Raw genomic sequence first — 19,950 nt, forward strand, 5'->3', positions numbered from 1 at the left:
TGTATGTTTTGAACCATTCCTGTGACACTAGTTATAGATTCCGATGCTACACTTCAGGTTTACTGTATTCCTCTGACCTTTTTGTTGACGATGAAACACAGAAATTGCATCGGAAGTAAATAGAAAAGGCACAATGCCGACTTAAGTACAAGAAGACTGACTCTTCTTACTGACTTTGTTTTGAACCATTCCTGTGACACTAGTTATAGATTCCGATTCCTCACTTCAGGTTTACTGTATCCCTCTGACCTTCTTATTGACGATGAAACACAGAAATTGCATCGGAATTAAATAGAAAAGGCACAATGCCGACTTAAGTACAAGAAGACTGACTCTTCTTACTGTCCATGTTTTGAACCGATCCTGTGACACTAGTTAGAGATTCCGATGCTTCACTTCAGGTTTACTGTATCCCTTGGACCTTCTTATTGACGAGGAAACACCGATATTGCATTGGAATAAAATACGAAAGGCACAATGCCGACTTAAGTACAAAAAGACTGACCCTTCTTACTGACTATGTTTTGAACCATTCCTCAGACACCACTTATAGATTCCGATGCTTCACTTCAGGCTTACAGTATCCCTCAGACCTTCTTATTGACGATGAAACACAGATATTGCATCGGAATTAAATACAAAAGGCACAATGCCGACTTAAGTACAAGAAAACTGACTCTTCTTACTATTTATGCTTTGAACCATTCATGTGACACTAGTTATAGATTCCGATGCTTCACTTTAGGTTAACTGTATCCCTCTGACCTTCTTATTGAGGATGAAACACAGAAATTGCATCGGAATTAAATAGAAAAGTCTCAATGCCGACTTAAGTACAAGAGGACTGACTCTTCTTACTGTCTATGTTTTGAACCATTCCTGTGACACTAGTTATAGATTCCGATGCTTTACTTCAGGTGTACTGCATCCCTTGGACCTTCTTATTGACGATGAAACACATAAATTGCATCGGAATTAAAGAGAAAAGGCACAATGCTGACTTAAGTACAAGAAGCCTGACTCTTCTTACTGTCTATGATTTGAACCATTCCTGTGACACTAATTATTGATTCCGATGCTTCACTTCAGGTGTACTATATCCCTTGGTCCTTCTCATTGACGATGAAACACAGAAATTGCATCGGATTTAAATACAAAAGGCACAATGCCAACTTAAGTACAAGTAGACTGACTCTTCTTACTGTCTATGTTTTGAACCATTCCTATGACACTAGTTATCGATTCTAATGCTTCACTTCAGGTTTACTGTATCCCTCTGACCTTCTTATTGACGATGAAACACAGAAATTGCACCGGAATTAAATACAAAAGGAACAATGCTGACTTAAGTACAAGAAGACTGACTCTTCTTACCGTCTATGATTTGAACCATTCCTGTGACACTAGTTATAGATTCTGATGCTTCACTTCAGGTTTACTGTATCCCTCTGACCTTCTTATTGACGATGAAACACAGAAATTGCATCGGAAGTAAATAGAAAATTCACAATGGCGACTTAAGTACAAGACGACTGACTCTTCTTACTTACTATGTTTTGAACCATTCCTGTGACACTAGTTATAGATTCTGATGCTTCACTTCAGGTTAACTGTATCCCTCTGACCTTCTTATTGACGATGAAACACAGAAATTGCACCGGAATTAAATACAAAAGGAACAATGCCGACTTAAGTACAAGAAGACTGACTCTTCTTACTGTCTATGATTTGAACCATTCCTGTGACACTAGTTATAGATTCTGATGCTTCACTTCAGGTTTACTGTATCCCCCTGACCTTTTTATTGACGAAGAAACACAGATATTGCATCGGAATTAAATACGAAAGGCACAATGCCGACTTAAGTACAACAAGACTGACTCTTCCTACTGTGTATGTTTTGAACCATTCCTGTGACACTAGTTATAGATTCCGATGCTACACTTCAGGTTTACTGTATTCCTCTGACCTTTTTGTTGACGATGAAACACAGAAATTGCATCGGAAGTAAATAGAAAAGGCACAATGCCGACTTAAGTACAAGAAGACTGACTCTTCTTACTGACTTTGTTTTGAACCATTCCTGTGACACTAGTTATAGATTCCGATTCCTCACTTCAGGTTTACTCTATCCCTCTGACCTTCTTATTGACGATGAAACACAGAAATTGCATCGGAATTAAATAGAAAAGGCACAATGCCGACTTAAGTACAAGAAGACTGACTCTTCTTACTGTCCATGTTTTGAACCGATCCTGTGACACTAGTTAGAGATTCCGATGCTTCACTTCAGGTTTACTGTATCCCTTGGACCTTCTTATTGACGAGGAAACACCGATATTGCATTGGAATAAAATACGAAAGGCACAATGCCGACTTAAGTACAAAAAGACTGACCCTTCTTACTGACTATGTTTTGAACCATTCCTCAGACACCACTTATAGATTCCGATGCTTCACTTCAGGCTTACAGTATCCCTCAGACCTTCTTATTGACGATGAAACACAGATATTGCATCGGAATTAAATACAAAAGGCACAATGCCGACTTAAGTACAAGAAAACTGACTCTTCTTACTATTTATGCTTTGAACCATTCATGTGACACTAGTTATAGATTCCGATGCTTCACTTTAGGTTAACTGTATCCCTCTGACCTTCTTATTGAGGATGAAACACAGAAATTGCATCGGAATTAAATAGAAAAGTCTCAATGCCGACTTAAGTACAAGAGGACTGACTCTTCTTACTGTCTATGTTTTGAACCATTCCTGTGACACTAGTTATAGATTCCGATGCTTTACTTCAGGTGTACTGCATCCCTTGGACCTTCTTATTGACGATGAAACACATAAATTGCATCGGAATTAAAGAGAAAAGGCACAATGCTGACTTAAGTACAAGAAGCCTGACTCTTCTTACTGTCTATGATTTGAACCATTCCTGTGACACTAATTATTGATTCCGATGCTTCACTTCAGGTGTACTATATCCCTTGGTCCTTCTCATTGACGATGAAACACAGAAATTGCATCGGATTTAAATACAAAAGGCACAATGCCAACTTAAGTACAAGTAGACTGACTCTTCTTACTGTCTATGTTTTGAACCATTCCTATGACACTAGTTATCGATTCTAATGCTTCACTTCAGGTTTACTGTATCCCTCTGACCTTCTTATTGACGATGAAACACAGAAATTGCACCGGAATTAAATACAAAAGGAACAATGCCGACTTAAGTACAAGAAGACTGACTCTTCTTACTGTCTATGATTTGAACCATTCCTGTGACACTAGTTATAGATTCTGATGCTTCACTTCAGGTTTACTGTATCCCTCTGACCTTCTTATTGACGATGAAACACAGAAATTGCATCGGAAGTAAATAGAAAATTCACAATGGCGACTTAAGTACAAGACGACTGACTCTTCTTACTTACTATGTTTTGAACCATTCCTGTGACACTAGTTATAGATTCTGATGCTTCACTTCAGGTTAACTGTATCCCTCTGACCTTCTTATTGACGATGAAACACAGAAATTGCACCGGAATTAAATACAAAAGGAACAATGCCGACTTAAGTACAAGAAGACTGACTCTTCTTACTGTCTATGATTTGAACCATTCCTGTGACACTAGTTATAGATTCTGATGCTTCACTTCAGGTTTACTGTATCCCCCTGACCTTTTTATTGACGAAGAAACACAGATATTGCATCGGAATTAAATACGAAAGGCACAATGCCGACTTAAGTACAACAAGACTGACTCTTCCTACTGTGTATGTTTTGAACCATTCCTGTGACACTAGTTATAGATTCCGATGCTACACTTCAGGTTTACTGTATTCCTCTGACCTTTTTGTTGACGATGAAACACAGAAATTGCATCGGAAGTAAATAGAAAAGGCACAATGCCGACTTAAGTACAAGAAGACTGACTCTTCTTACTGACTTTGTTTTGAACCATTCCTGTGACACTAGTTATAGATTCCGATTCCTCACTTCAGGTTTACTGTATCCCTCTGACCTTCTTATTGACGATGAAACACAGAAATTGCATCGGAATTAAATAGAAAAGGCACAATGCCGACTTAAGTACAAGAAGACTGACTCTTCTTACTGTCCATGTTTTGAACCGATCCTGTGACACTAGTTAGAGATTCCGATGCTTCACTTCAGGTTTACTGTATCCCTTGGACCTTCTTATTGACGAGGAAACACCGATATTGCATTGGAATAAAATACGAAAGGCACAATGCCGACTTAAGTACAAAAAGACTGACCCTTCTTACTGACTATGTTTTGAACCACTCCTGTGACACCACTTATAGATTCCGATGCTTCACTTCAGGCTTACAGTATCCCTCAGACCTTCTTATTGACGATGAAACACAGATATTGCATCGGAATTAAATACAAAAGGCACAATGCCGACTTAAGTACAAGAAAACTGACTCTTCTTGTTGTTTATGCTTTGAACCATTCATGTGACACTAGTTATAGATTCCGATGCTTCACTTCAGGTTAACTGTATCCCTCTGACCTTCTTATTGAGGATGAAACACAGAAATTGCATCGGAATTAAATAGAAAACGCTCAATGCCGACTTAAGTACAAGAGGACTGACTCTTCTTACTGTCTATGTTTTGAACCATTCCTGTGACACTAGTTATAGATTCCGATGCTTTACTTCAGGTGTACTGCATCCCTTGGACCGTCTTATTGACGATGAAACACATAAATTGCATCGGAATTAAAGAGAAAAGGCACAATGCTGACTTAAGTACAAGAAGCCTGACTCTTCTTACTGTCTATGATTTGAACCATTCCTGTGACACTAATTATTGATTCCGATGCTTCACTTCAGGTGTACTATATCCCTTGTTCCTTCTTATTGACGATGAAACACAGAAATTGCATCGGATTTAAATACAAAAGGCACAATGCCGACTTAAGTACAAGTAGACTGACTCTTCTTACTGTCTATGTTTTGAACCATTCCTATGACACTAGTTATCGATTCTAATGCTTCACTTCCGGTTTACTGTATCCCTCTGACCTTCTTATTGACGATGAAACACAGAAATTGCTTCGGAATTAAATACAAACGCCACAAAGCCGACTTAAGTACAAGAAGACTGACTCTTCTTACTGTCTAAGATTTGAACCTTTCCTGTGACACTAGTTATAGTTTCTGATGCTTCACTTCAGGTTTACTGTATCCCTCTTACCTTCTTATTGACGATGAAACACAGAAATTGCACCGGAAGTAAATAGAAAAGGCACAATGGCGACTTAAGTACAAGACGACTGAACCTTCTTACTGACTATGTTTTGAACCATTCCAGTGACACTAGTTATAGATTCCGATTCTTCACTTCAGGTTTACTGTATCCCTTGGACCTTGTTATTGACGATGAAACACAAAAATTGCATCGGAATTAAATACAAAAGCCACAATGCCGACTAAAGTACATGTAGACTGACTCTTCCTACTGTCTATGTTTTGAATGATTCCTGTGACACTAGTTATAGATTCCGACGTTTCACTTCAGGTTTACTGTATCCCTCTGACCTTCTTATTGACGATGAAACTCAGAAATTGCATCGGAATTAAATAGAAAAGGAACAATGCCGACTTAAGTACAAGAAGAATGACTCTTTCTGCTGTCTATGATTAGAACCATTCCTGTGACACTAGATATACATTCCGGTGCTTCACTTCAGGTTTACTGAATCCCTCTAACCTTCTTATTGACGATGAAACACAGAAATTGCATCGGAATTAAATAGAAAAGGCACAATGCCGACTTAAGTACAAGAAGACTGACTCCTCTTACTGACTATGTTTTGAACCATTTCTGTTACACTAGTTATAGATTCCGACGCTTCAGGTTTACCGTATCCCTTGGACCTTCTTATTGACGATGAAACACAGAAATTGCATCGGAATTAAATAAAAAGGCACAATGCCGAATTAAGCACAAGAAGACTGACTCTTCTTACTGACTATGTGTTGAAGCATTCCTGTGACACTAGTTATAGATTCCGATGCTTCACTTCAGGTTTACTGTATCCCTCTGACCTTCTTATTGACGATGAAACACAGAAATTGCATCGGAATTAAATACAAAAGGCACAATGCCGACTTAAGTACAAGAAGACAGACTCTTCCTTCTCTCTATGATTTGAACCATTCACGTGACCGTAGTTATAGATTCCGATGCTTCACTTTAGCTTTACTGTATCCCTCTGACCTTCTTGTTGACGATGAAACACAGAAATTGCATCGGAATTAAATAGAAAAGGCACAATGCCGACTTATGTACAAGAAGACTGACTCATCTTACTGTCTATGTTTGGACCATTCCTGTGACACTAGTTATTGATTCCGATGCTTCACTTCGGATTTACTGTATCCCTTGGACCTTCATATTTACAACGAAACACAGAAATTGCATCGGAATTAAATAGAAAAGGCACAATGCCGACTTAAGTACAAGAAGACTGACTCTTCCTACTGTACATGTTTTGAACCGTTCCTGTGACACTAGTTATAGATCCCGATGCTTCACTTCAGGTTTACTGTATCCCTCTGACCTTCTTATTGACGATGAAACAAAGAAATGGCATCGGAATTAAATACAAAAAGCACAATGCCGACTTAAGTACAAGAGGACTGTCTCTTCTTACTGTCTATGTTTTGGAACACTCCTGTGACACTAGTTATAGATTCCAATGCTTCACTTCAGGTTTACTGTACCCTTGGACCTTCATATTGTCAACGAAAGACAGAAATTGCATCGGAATTAAATAGAAAAGACACAATGCCGACTTAACTACAAGAAGACTGACTCTTCTTACTGACTATGTTTTGAAGCATTCCTGTGACACTAGCTGTAGATTCCGATGCTTCACTTCAGGTTTACTGTATCCCTTGGACGTTTTTATTGACGATGAAATTCTATCGGAATTAAATACGAAAGGCACAATGCCGACTTCAGTACAAGAAGACTGACTCTTCTTACTGACTATGTTTGAGCCATTCCTGTGACACCACTGATAGATTCCGGTGCTTCACTTCAGGTTTACTGTATCCCTCTGACCTTCTTATTGACGATGAAACACAGAAATTACGTCGGAATTAAATAGAAAAGGCACAATGCCGACTTAAATACAAGAAGACTGTCTCTTCTTACTGTCTATATTTGGAACCATTCCTGGGACACTAGTTATAGCTTCTGATGCTTCACTTCAGGTGTACTGCATCCCTTGGACCTTCTTATTGACGATGAAATACAGAAATTGCATCGGAATTAAATACAAAAGGCACAATGCCGACTTCAGTACAAGAATACTGACTCTTCTTACTGACTGTGTGTTTGAACCATTCCTGTTACACTAGTTATAGATTCCGAAGCCTCACTTCAGGTTTTTGTATTCCTTGGACCTTCTTATTGACGATGAAACACAGAAATTGCATCGGAATTAAATACAAAAGGCACAATGCCGACTTAAGTAGAAGAAGACTGACTCTTCCTACTGTCTATGTTTTGAACCATTCGTGTGCCACTGGTTATAGATTCCGATGCTACACATCAGGTTTACGGTATTCCTCTGACCTTCTTATTGACGATGAAACACAGATATTGCATCGGAAGTAAATAGAAAAGGCACAATGCCGACTTAAGTACAAGAAGTCTGACTCTTCTTACTGACTTTGTTTTGAACCATTCCTGTGACATTAGTTATAGATTCCGATGCTTCACGTCAGGTTTACTGTATCCCTCTGACCTTCTTATTGACGATGAAACACAGAAATTGCATCGGAATTAAATAAAAATGCACAATGCCGAATTAAGTACAAGAAGACTGATTCATCTTACTGTCTATGTATTGAACCATTCCTCTGACAATACTTATAGATTCCGATGCTTCACTTCACGTTTACTGTATCCCTTGGACCTTCTAATTGACGACGAATCACAGAAATTGCATCGCAATGAAATAGAAAAGGCACAATGCCGACTTAAGTACTAGAAGACTGACTCTTCCTACTCTCTATGCTTTGAACCATTCCTGTGACACTAGTTATAGATTCCGATGCTTGACTTCAGGTTTACTGTATCCCTTGGACCTTGTTATTGACGACGAAACACAGAAATTGCATCGGAATTAAATAGAAAATTCACAATGCCGACTTAAGTACAAGAAGACTGAATTTTCTTACTGTCTATGTTTTGAACCATTCCTGTGACACTAGTTATAGATTCCGATGCTTCACTTCAGGTTTACTGTATCCCGCTGACTTTCTTAGTGACGATGAAACACAGAAATTGCATCGGAATTAAACAGAAAAGGCACAATGCTGACTTAAGTACAAGAAGACTGACCCTTCTTACTATCTATGATGTAAACCATTCCTGTGACACTATTTATAGATTCCGATGCTTCACATCAGGTGTACTGTATCCCTTGGACCTTCTTATTGACGATGACACACAGAAATTGCCTCGGAATTAAATACAGAAGGCACAATGCCGACTTAAGAACAAGTAGACTGACTCTTCTTACTGTCTATGTTTTGAACCATTCCTGTGACACTAGTTATAGATTCCGATGCTTCACTTCAGGTTTACTGTATCCCTCTTACCTTCATATTGACGATGAAACACAGATGTTACATCGGAATTACATACAAAAGCCAAAATGCCGACTTAAGTACATGTAGACTGACTCTTCCTACTGTCTATGTTTTGAACCATTCCTGTGATACTACTTATAGATTCCGATGCTTCGTTTCAGGTGTACTGCATCCCTCGTACCTTCTTATTGACGATGAAACACAGAAATTGCATCGGAATTAAATAGAAAAGGCACAATGCCGACTTAAGTACAAGAGGACGAACTCTTCTTACTGACTATGTTTTTGAACCATTCCTGTGACACTAGTTATAGATTCCGATGCTTCGCTTCAGGTTTACTGTATCCCTCTGACCTTCTTATTGACGATGAAACACAGAAATGGCATCGGAAATAAATACAAAAGGCACAATGCCGAATCAAGTAGAAGAAGACTGACTCTTCCTACTGTCTATGTTTTAAACGATTCCTTAGACACTAGTTATACATTCCGATGCTTCACTTCAGGTTTACTGTATCCCTCTGACCTTCTTATTGACGATGAAACACAGAAATAGCATCGGAATTAAATACCAACGGCACAATGCCGATTTAAGTACAAGAAGGCTGACTCTTCTTACTGACTATGGTTTGAACCATTTCTGTGACACTAGTTATAGATTCCGATGCTTCACGTCAGGTTTACTGTATCCCTCTGACCTTCTTATTGACGATGAAACACAGAAATTGCATCGGAATTAAATAAAAGTGCACAATGCCGAATTAAGTACAAGAAGCCTGACTCATCTTAATGTCTATGTTTTGAACCATTCCTGTGATACTACTTATAGATTCCGATGCTTCGTTTCAGGTGTACTGCATCCCTCGGACCTTCTTATTGACGATGAAACACAGAAATTGCATCGGAATTAAATGGAAAAGGCACAATGCCGACTTAAGTACAAGAAGACTGACTCTTCTTACTGACTATGCTTTGTCCCATTCCTGTGACACTAGTTACAGATTCCGATGCTTCACCTCCTGTTTACTGTATCCCTTGGACCTTCTTGTTGACGATGAAACACCTAAATTGCATCGGAATTAAATACGAAAGGCACAATGCCGACTTAAGTTCAAGAAGACTGACTCTTCTTACTGACTATGTTTGAACCATTCCTGTGACACCACTGATAGATTCCGGTGCTTCACTTGAGGTTTACTGTATCCCTCTGACCTTCTTATTGACAATGAAACACAGAAATTGCATCGGAATTAAATAGAAAAGGCACAATGCCGACTTAAGTACAAGAAGACTGACTCTTCTTACTGTCTATGTTTTGAACCATTCATGCGACACTTGTTATAGATTCCCATGCTTCCCTTCAGGTGTACTGTATCCCTTGGACCTTCTTATTGACGATGAAACACAGAAATTGCCTCGGAATTAAATACAGAAGGCACAATGCCGACTTAAGTACAAGTAGACTGACTCTTCTTACTGTTTTGAACCATTCCTGTGACACTAGTTATAGATACTGATGCTTCACGTCAGGTTTACTGTATCCCTCTGACCTTCTTATTGACGATGAAACACAGATATTGCATCGGAATTAAATAGAAAATGCACAATGCCGACTTAAGTACATGAAGACTGATTCTTCCTACTGTCTATGTTTTGAATCATTCCTGTGACTCTAGTTATACATTCCGATGCTTCACTTCAGGTTTACTGTATCCCTCTGACCTTCTTATTGACGATGAAACGCAGAAATTGCATCGGAAATAAATACAAAAGGCACAATGCCGAATCAAGTAGAAGAAGACTGATTCTTCCAACTGTCTATGTTTTAAACGATTCCTTAGACACTAGTTATACATTCCGATGCTACACTTCAGGTTTACTGTATCCCTCTGACCTTCTTATTGACGATGAAACACAGAAATCGCATCGGAATTAAATACAAAAAGCACAATGCCGATTTAAGTACAAGAAGGCTGACTATTCTTAGTGACTATGTTTTGAACCATTTCTGTGACATTAGTTATAGATTCCGATGCTTCACGTCAGGTTTACTGTATCCCTCTGACCTTCTTATCGACGATGAAACACAGAAATTGCATCGGAATTAAATAAAAATGCACAATGCCGAATTAAGTACAAGAAGACTGACTCATCTTACTGTCTATGTATTGAACCATTCCTCTGACACTAGTTATAGATTCCGATGCTTCACTTCAGGTTTACTGTATCCCTCTGACCTTCTTATTGACGATGAAACGCAGAAATTGCATCGGAAATAAACACAAAAGGCACAATGCCGAATCAAGTAGAAGAAGACTGATTCTTCCTACTGTCTATGTTTTAAACGATTCCTTAGACACTAGTTATACATTCCGATGCTACACTTCAGGTTTACTGTATCCCTCTGACCTTCTTATTGACGATGAAACACAGAAATTGCATCGGAATTAAATACAAAAGGCACAATGCCGATTTAAGTACAAGAAGGCTGACTATTCTTAGTGACTATGTTTTGAACCATTTCTGTGACATTAGTTATAGATTCCGATGCTTCACGTCAGGTTTACTGTATCCCTCTGACCTTCTTATTGACGATGAAACACAGATATTGCATCGGAATTAAATAGAAAATGCACAATGCCGACTTAAGTACATGAAGACTGATTCTTCCTACTGTCTATGTTTTGAATCATTCCTGTGACTCTAGTTATACATTCCGATGCTTCACTTCAGGTTTACTTTATCCCTCTGACCTTCTTATTGACGATGAAACACAGAAATTGCATCGGAATTAGATACAAAAATCACAATGCCGACTTAAGTACATGAAGACTGACGCTTCCTACTGTCTATGCTTTGAACCATTCCTATGACACTAGATATAGATTCCGATGCTTCACTTCAGGTTTACTGTATCCCTCTGACCTTCTTATTGACGATGAAACGCAGAAATTGCATCGGAAATAAATACAAAAGGCACAATGCCGAATCAAGTAGAAGAAGACTGATTCTTCCTACTGTCTATGTTTTAAACGATTCCTTAGACACTAGTTATAGATTCCGATGCTTCACTTCAGATTTACTGTTTCCCTTGGACCTTCTTATTGACGACGAAACACAGAAATTGCATCGGAATTAAATTGAAAATTCACAATGCCGACTTAAGTACAAGAAGACTGAATCTTCTTTCTGTCTATGATTTGAACCATTCCTGTGACACTAGTTATAGATTCCAATGCTTCACTTCAGGTTTACTGTATCCCGATGACCTTCTTATTGACGATGAAACATAGAAATTGCATCGGAATTAAACAGAAAATGCACAATGCTGACTTAAGTACAAGAAGACTGACTCTTCTTACTGTCTATGATTTAAACCATTCCTGTGACACTATTTAAAGATTCCGATGCTTCACATCAGGTGTACTGTATCCCTTGGACCTTCTTATTGACGATGAAACACAGAAAATGCCTCGGAATTAAATACAGAAGGCACAATGCCGACTTAAGAACAAGTAGACTGACTCTTCTTACTGTCTATGTTTTGAACCATATCTGTGACACTAGTTATAGATTCTGATGCTTCACTTCAGGTTATCTGTATCCCTCTTACCTTCATATTGACGATGAAACACAGAAATTACATCGGAATTAAATACGAAACGCAAAATGTCGACTTAAGTACATGTAGACTGACTCTTCCTACTGTCTATGTTTTGAACCATTCCTGTGATACTACTTATTGATTCCGATGCTTCGTTTCAGGTGTACTGCATCCCTCGGACCTTCTTATTGACAATGAAACACAGTAATTGCATCGGAATTAAATAGAAAAGGCACAATGCCGACTTAAGTACAAGAGGACAGACTCTTCTTACTGACTATGTTTTGAACCATTCCTGAGACACTAGTTATAGATTCCGATGCTTCACTTCACGTTTACTGTATCCCTCTGACCTTCTTATTGACGATGAAAGACAGAAATTGCATCGGAATTAAATAGAAATGGCACAATGCCGACTTAAGTACAAGTAGACTGACTCTTCTTACTGTCTATGATTTGAACCATTCCTGTGACACTAGTTATAGATTCCGAAGCTTTACTTCAGGTGTACTGTATCCCTTGGACCTTCTTATTGACGATGAAACACAGATATTGAATCGGAATTAAATACAAAAGGCACAATGCCGACTTAAGTACTAGAAGACTGACTCTTCCTACTGCCTATGTTTTGAACGATTCCTGTGACACTAGCTATACATTCCGATGCTTCACTTCAGGTTTACTGTATCCCACTGACCTTCTTATTGACGATGAATCACAGAAATTGCATCGGAAGTTAATAGAAAATGCACAATGCCGACTTAAGTACATGAAGTCTGACTCGTCTTACTGACTATGTTTTGAACCATTTCTGTGACACTAGTTACAGATTCCGATGCATCACTTCAGGTTTACTGTACCCTTGGACCTTCTTATTGACGACGAAAGACAGAAATTGCATCGGAATTAAACGGAAAAGGCACAATGCCGTCTTAAGTACAAGAAGAATGACTCTTCTTACTGACTATGTTTGAACCATTCCTGTGACACCACTGATAGATTCTGGTGCTTCACTTCAGGTTTACTGTATCCCTCTGAGCTTCTTATTGACGATGAAACACAGAAATTGCGTCGCAATTAAATAGAAAAGGCACAATGCCGACTTAAGTACAAGAAGACTGACTCTTCTTACTGTCTATGTTATGAACCATTCCTGTGACGCTTGTTATAGATTCCAATGCTTCCCTTCAGGTGTACTGTATCCCTTGGACCTTCTTATTGACGATGAAACACAGAAATTGCCTCGAAATTAAATACAGAAGGCACAATGCCGTCTTAAGTAGAAGTAGATTGACTCTTCTTACTGTCTATGTTTTGAACCATTCCTGTGACACTAGTTATAGATTCTGATGCTTCACTTCAGGTTTACTGTATCCCTCTGACCTTCATATTGACGATGAAACACAGAAATTACATCGGAATTAAATACAAAAGGCACAATGCCGACTTAAGTACATGTAGACTGACTCTTCCTACTGTCTATGTTTTGAACCATTTCTGTGACACTAGTTATAGATTCCGATGATTCACTTCAGGTTTAGTATATCCCTCTGACCTTCTTATTGACGATGAAACACAGAAATTGCATCGGAATTAAATAAAAATGCACAATGCCGAATTAAGTACAAGAAGACTGACTCTTCCTACTGCCTATGTTTTGAACGATTCCTGTGACACTAGCTATACATTCCGATGCTTCACTTCAGGTTTACTGTATCCCTCTGACCTTCTTATTGACGATGAAACACAGAAATTGCATCGAAAGTTAATAGAAAAGTAACAATGCCGACTTAAGTACATGAAGTCTGACTCGTCTTACTGACTATGATTTGAACCATTTCTGTGACACTAGTTACAGATTCCGATGCATCACTTCAGGTTTACTGTAACCTTGGACCTTCTTATTGACGACGAAAGACAGAAATTGCATCGGAATTAAATGGAAAAGGCACAATGCCGACTTAAGTACAATAAGACTGACTCTTCTTACTGACTATGTTTTGTCCCATTCCTGTGACACTAGTTATAGATTCCAATGCTTCACTTCCTGTTTACTGTATCCCTTGGACCTTCTTGTTGGCGATGAAACACCTAAATTGCATCGGAATTAAATACGAAAGGCACAATGCCGAATTAAGTACAAGAAGACTGACTCTTCTTACTGACTATGTTTGAACCATTCCTGTGACACCACTGATAGATTCCGGTGCTTCACTTCCGGTTTACTGTATCCCTCTGACCTTCTTATTGACGAAGAAACACAGAAATAGCGTCGGAATGAAATAGAAAAAGCACAATGCCTACTTAAGTACAAGAAGACTGACTCTTCTTACTGTCTACGTTTTGAACCATTCCTGTGACACTAGTTACAGATACCGATGCTTCCCTTCAGGTGTACTGCATCCCTTGGACCTTCTTATTGACGACGAAACACAGAAATTGCATCGGAATTAAAAACAAAAGGCACAATGCCGACTTAAGTACATGAAGACTGATTCTTCCTACTGTCTATGTTTTGAACCATTCCTATGAGACTAGTTATAAATTCCGATGCTTCACTTCAGGTTTACTGTATCCCTCTGACCTTCTTATCTACGATGAAACACAGAAATTGCATCGGAAATAAATACAAAAGGCACAATGCCGAATCAAGTAGAAGAAGACTGACTGTTCCTATTGTCAATGTTTTGAACGATTCCTTAGACCCTAGTTATACATTCCGATGCTTCACTTCAGGTTTACTGTATCCCTCTGACCTTCTTATTGACGATGAAACACCGAAATTGCATCGGAATTAAATAAAAAAGGTACAATGCCCACTTAAGTACATGTAGACTGACTCTTCCTACTGTCTATGTTTTGAACCATTCCTGAGACACTAGTTATAGATTCCGATGATTCACTTCAGGTTTACTGTATCCCTCTGACCTTCTTATTGACGATGAAAAACAGATATTGCATCGGAATTAAATAGAAAAGGCACAATGCCGACTTAGGTACCAGAAGACTGACTCTTCTTACTGTCTAAGTTTTGAACCATTCCTGTGATACTAGTTATAGATTCCGATGCTTCGTTTCAGGTGTACTGCATCCCTCGGACCTTCTTATTGACGATGAAACACAGAAATTGCATCGGAAGTTAATAGAAAAGGCACAATGCCGACTTACGTACATGAAGACTGACTCTTCTTACTGACTATGTTTTGAATCATTTCTGTGACACGAGTTATAGATTCCGATGCTTCACTTCAGGTTTACTGTATCCCTCTGACCTTCTTATTGACGATGAAACACAGAAATTGCATCGGAATTAAATAAAAAGGCACAATGCCGAATTAAGTACAAGAAGACTGACCCTTCTTACTGACTTTGTTTCGAACCATACCTGTGACACTAGTTATAGATTCCGATGCTTCACTTCCGGTTTACTGTATCCCTCTGACCTTCTTACTGACGATGAAACACAGAGATTGCATCGGTATTAAATACAAAAGGCACAATGCCGCCTTAAGTATAAGAAGACTGACTCTTCTTACAGTCTATGTTTTGAACTATTCCTGTGACACTAGTTATAGATTCCGATGCTTCACTTCAGATTTACTTTTTCCCTTGGACCTTCTTATTGACGACGAAACACAGAAATTGCATCGGAATTAAATAGAAAATTCACAATGCCGACTTAAGTACAAGAAGACTGAATCTTCTTACTGTCTATGATTTGCACCATTCCTGTGACACTAGTTATAGATTCCAATGCTTCACTTCAGGTTTACTGTATCCCGCTGACCTTCGTATTGACGATGAAACATAGAAATTGCATCGGAAATAAACAGAAAAGGCACAATGCTGACTTAAGTACAAGAAGACTGACTCTTCTTACTGTCTATGATTTAAACCATTCCTGTGACACTATTTAAAGATTCCGATGCTTCACATCAGGTGTACTGTATCCCTTGGACCTTCTTATTGACGATGAAACACAGAAATTGCATCGGAAATAAATACAAAAGGCACAATGCCGAATCAAGTAGAAGAAGACTGACTCTTCCTACTGTCTATGTTTTAAACGATTCCTTGGACACTAGTTATACATTCCGATGCTTCACTTCAGGTTTACTGTATCCCTCTGACCTTCTTATTGACGATGAAAGACAGAAATTGCATCGGAATTAAATACAAACGGCACAATGCCGATTTAAGTGCAAGAAGGCTGACTCTTCTTACTGACTATGTTTTGAACCATTTCTGTGACACTAGTTATAGATTCCGATGCTTCACGTTAGGTTTACTGTATCCCTCTGACCTTCGTATTGACGATGAAACACAGAAATTGCATGGGAATTAAATAAAAATGCACATTGCCGAATTACGTACAAGAGGCCTGACTCATCTTAATGTCTATGTTTGAACCATTCCTGTTATACTACTTATAGATTCCGATGCTTCGTTTCAGGTGTACTGCATCCCTCGGACCTTCTTATTGACGATGAAACACAGAAATTGCATCGGAATTAAATAGAAATGGCACAATGCCGACTTAAGTACAAGTAGACTGACTCTTCTTACTGTCTATGATTTGAACCATTCCTGTGACACTAGTTATAGATTCCGAAGCTTTACTTCAGGTGTACTGTATCCCTTGGACCTTCTTATTGACGATGAAACACAGATATTGAATCGGAATTAAATACAAAAGGCACATTGCCGACTTAAGTACTAGAAGACTGACTCTTCCTACTGCCTATGTTTTGAACGATTCCTGTGACACTAGCTATACATTCCGATGCTTCACTTCAGGTTTACTGTATCCCACTGACCTTCTTATTGACGATGAATCACTGAAATTGCATCGGAAGTTAATAGAAAATGCACAATGCCGACTTAAGTACATGAAGTCTGACTCGTCTTACTGACTATGTTTTGAACCATTTCTGTGACACTAGTTACAGATTCCGATGCATCACTTCAGGTTTACTGTACCCTTGGACCTTCTTATTGACGACGAAAGACAGAAATTGCATCGGAATTAAACGGAAAAGGCACAATGCCGACTTAAGTACAAGAAGACTGACTCTTCTTACTGACTATGCTTTGTCCCATTCCAGTGACACTAGTTATAGATTCCGATGCTTCACTTCCGGTTTACTGTATCCCTTGGACCTTCTTGTTGACGATGAAACACCTAAATTGCATCGGAATTAAATACGAAAGGCACAATGCCGTCTTAAGTACAAGAAGAATGACTCTTCTTACTGACTATGTTTGAACCATTCCTGTGACACCACTGATAGATTCTGGTGCTTCACTTCAGGTTTACTGTATCCCTCTGAGCTTCTTATTGACGATGAAATACAGAAATTGCGTCGCAATTAAATAGAAAAGGCACATTGCCGACTTAAGTACAAGAAGACTGACTCTTCTTACTGTCTATGTTATGAACCATTCCTGTGACACTTGTTATAGATTCCAATGCTTCCCTTCTAGTGTACTGTATCCCTTGGACCTTCTTATTGACGATGAAACACAGAAATTGCCTCGGAATTAAATACAGAAGGCACAATGCCGTCTTAAGTAGAAGTAGACTGACTCTTCTTACTGTCTATTTTTTGAACCATTCCTGTGACACTAGTTATAGATTCTGATGCTTCACTTCAGGTTTACTGTATCCCTCTGACCTTCATATTGACGATGAAACACAGAAATTGCATCGGAATTAAATACAAAAGGCACAATGCCGACTTAAGTACATGTAGACTGACTCTTCCTACTGTCTATGTTTTGAACCATTTCTGTGACACTAGTTATAGATTCCGATGATTCACTTCAGGTTTAGTATATCCCTCTGACCTTCTTATTGACGATGAAACACAGAAATTGCATCGGAATTAAATAAAAATGCACAATGCCGAATTAAGTACAAGAAGCCTGACTCATCTTAATGTCTATGTTTTGAACCATTCCTGTGATACTACTTATAGATTCCGATGCTTCGTTTCAGGTGTACTGCATCCCTCGGACTTTCTTAATGACGATGAAACACAGAAATTTCATCGGAATTAAATAGAAATGGCACAATGCTGACTTAAGTACAAGTAGACTGACTCTTCTTACTGTCTATGATTTGAACCATTCCTGTGACACTAGTTATAGATTCCGACGCTTCACTTCAGGTGAACTGTATCCCTTGGACCTTCTTATTGACGATGAAACACAGATATTGAATCGGAATTAAATACAAAAGGCACAATGCCGACATAAGTACAAGAAGACTGACTCTTCCTACTGCCTATGTTTTGAACGATTCCCGTGACACTAGCTATACATTCCGATGCTTCACTTCAGGTTTACTGTATCCCTCTGACCTTCTTATTGACGATGAAACACAGAAATTGCATCGAAAGTTAATAGAAAAGGAACAATGCCGACTTAAGTACATGAAGTCTGACTCGTCTTATTGACTATGTTTTGAACCATTTCTGTGACACTAGTTACAGATTCCGATGCATCACTTCAGGTTTACTGTAACCTTGGACCTTCTTATTGACGACGAAAGACAGAAATTGCATCGCAATTAAATGGAAAAGGCACAATGCCGACTTAAGTACAATAAGACTGACTCTTCTTACTGACTATGTTTTGTCCCATTCCTGTGACACTAGTTATAGATTCCAATGCTTCACTTCCTGTTTACTGTATCCCTTGGACCTTCTTGTTGACGATGAAACACCTAAATTGCATCGGAATTAAATACGAAAGGCACAATGCCGACTTAAGTACAAGAAGACTGACTCTTCTTACTGACTATGTTTGAACCATTCCTGTGACACCACTGATAGATTCCGGTGCTTCACTTCCGGTTTACTGTATCCCTCTGACCTTCTTATTGACGATGAAACACAGAAATTGCATCGGAATTTAATAGAAAAGGCACAATGCCGACTTAAGTACATGAAGTCTGACTCTTCTTACTGACTATGTTTTGAACCATTTCTGTTACACTAGTTATAGATTCCGATGCTTCACTTCAGGTTTACTGTACCCTTGGACCTTCTTATCGACGACGAAAGACAGAAATTTCATCGGAATTAAATGGAAAAGGCACAATGCCGACGTAAGTACAAGAAGACTGACTCTTCTTACTGACTATGATTTGAACCATTCCTGTGACACTAGTTATAGATTCCGATGCTTCACATCCGGTTTACTGTATCCCTTGGACCTTCTTATTGACGATGAAACACCGAAATTGCATCGGAATTAAATAAAAAAGGTACAATGCGGACTTATTTACATGAAGACTGACTCTTCTTACTGACTATGTTTGAACCATTCCTGTGACACCTCTGATAGGTTCCGGTGCTTCACTTCAGGTTTACTGTATCCCTCTGACCTTCTTATTGACGAAGAAACACAGAAATTGCATCGGAATTAAATAAAAAGGCACAATGCCGAATTAAGTACAAGAAGACTGACCCTTCTTACTGACTTTGTTTCGAACCATACCTGTGACACTAGTTATAGATTCCGATGCTTCACTTCCGGTTTACTGTATCCCTCTGACCTTCTTACTGACGATGAAACACAGAGATTGCATCGGTATTAAATACAAAAGGCACAATGCCGACTTAAGTACAAGAAGACTGACTCTTCTTACAGTCTATGTTTTGAACTAATCCTGTGACACTAGTTATAGATT

This window comes from Schistocerca serialis, chromosome 10 (genome assembly GCF_023864345.2).
Source record: "Schistocerca serialis cubense isolate TAMUIC-IGC-003099 chromosome 10, iqSchSeri2.2, whole genome shotgun sequence".
Taxonomy (NCBI): Eukaryota; Metazoa; Arthropoda; class Insecta; order Orthoptera; family Acrididae; genus Schistocerca; species Schistocerca serialis.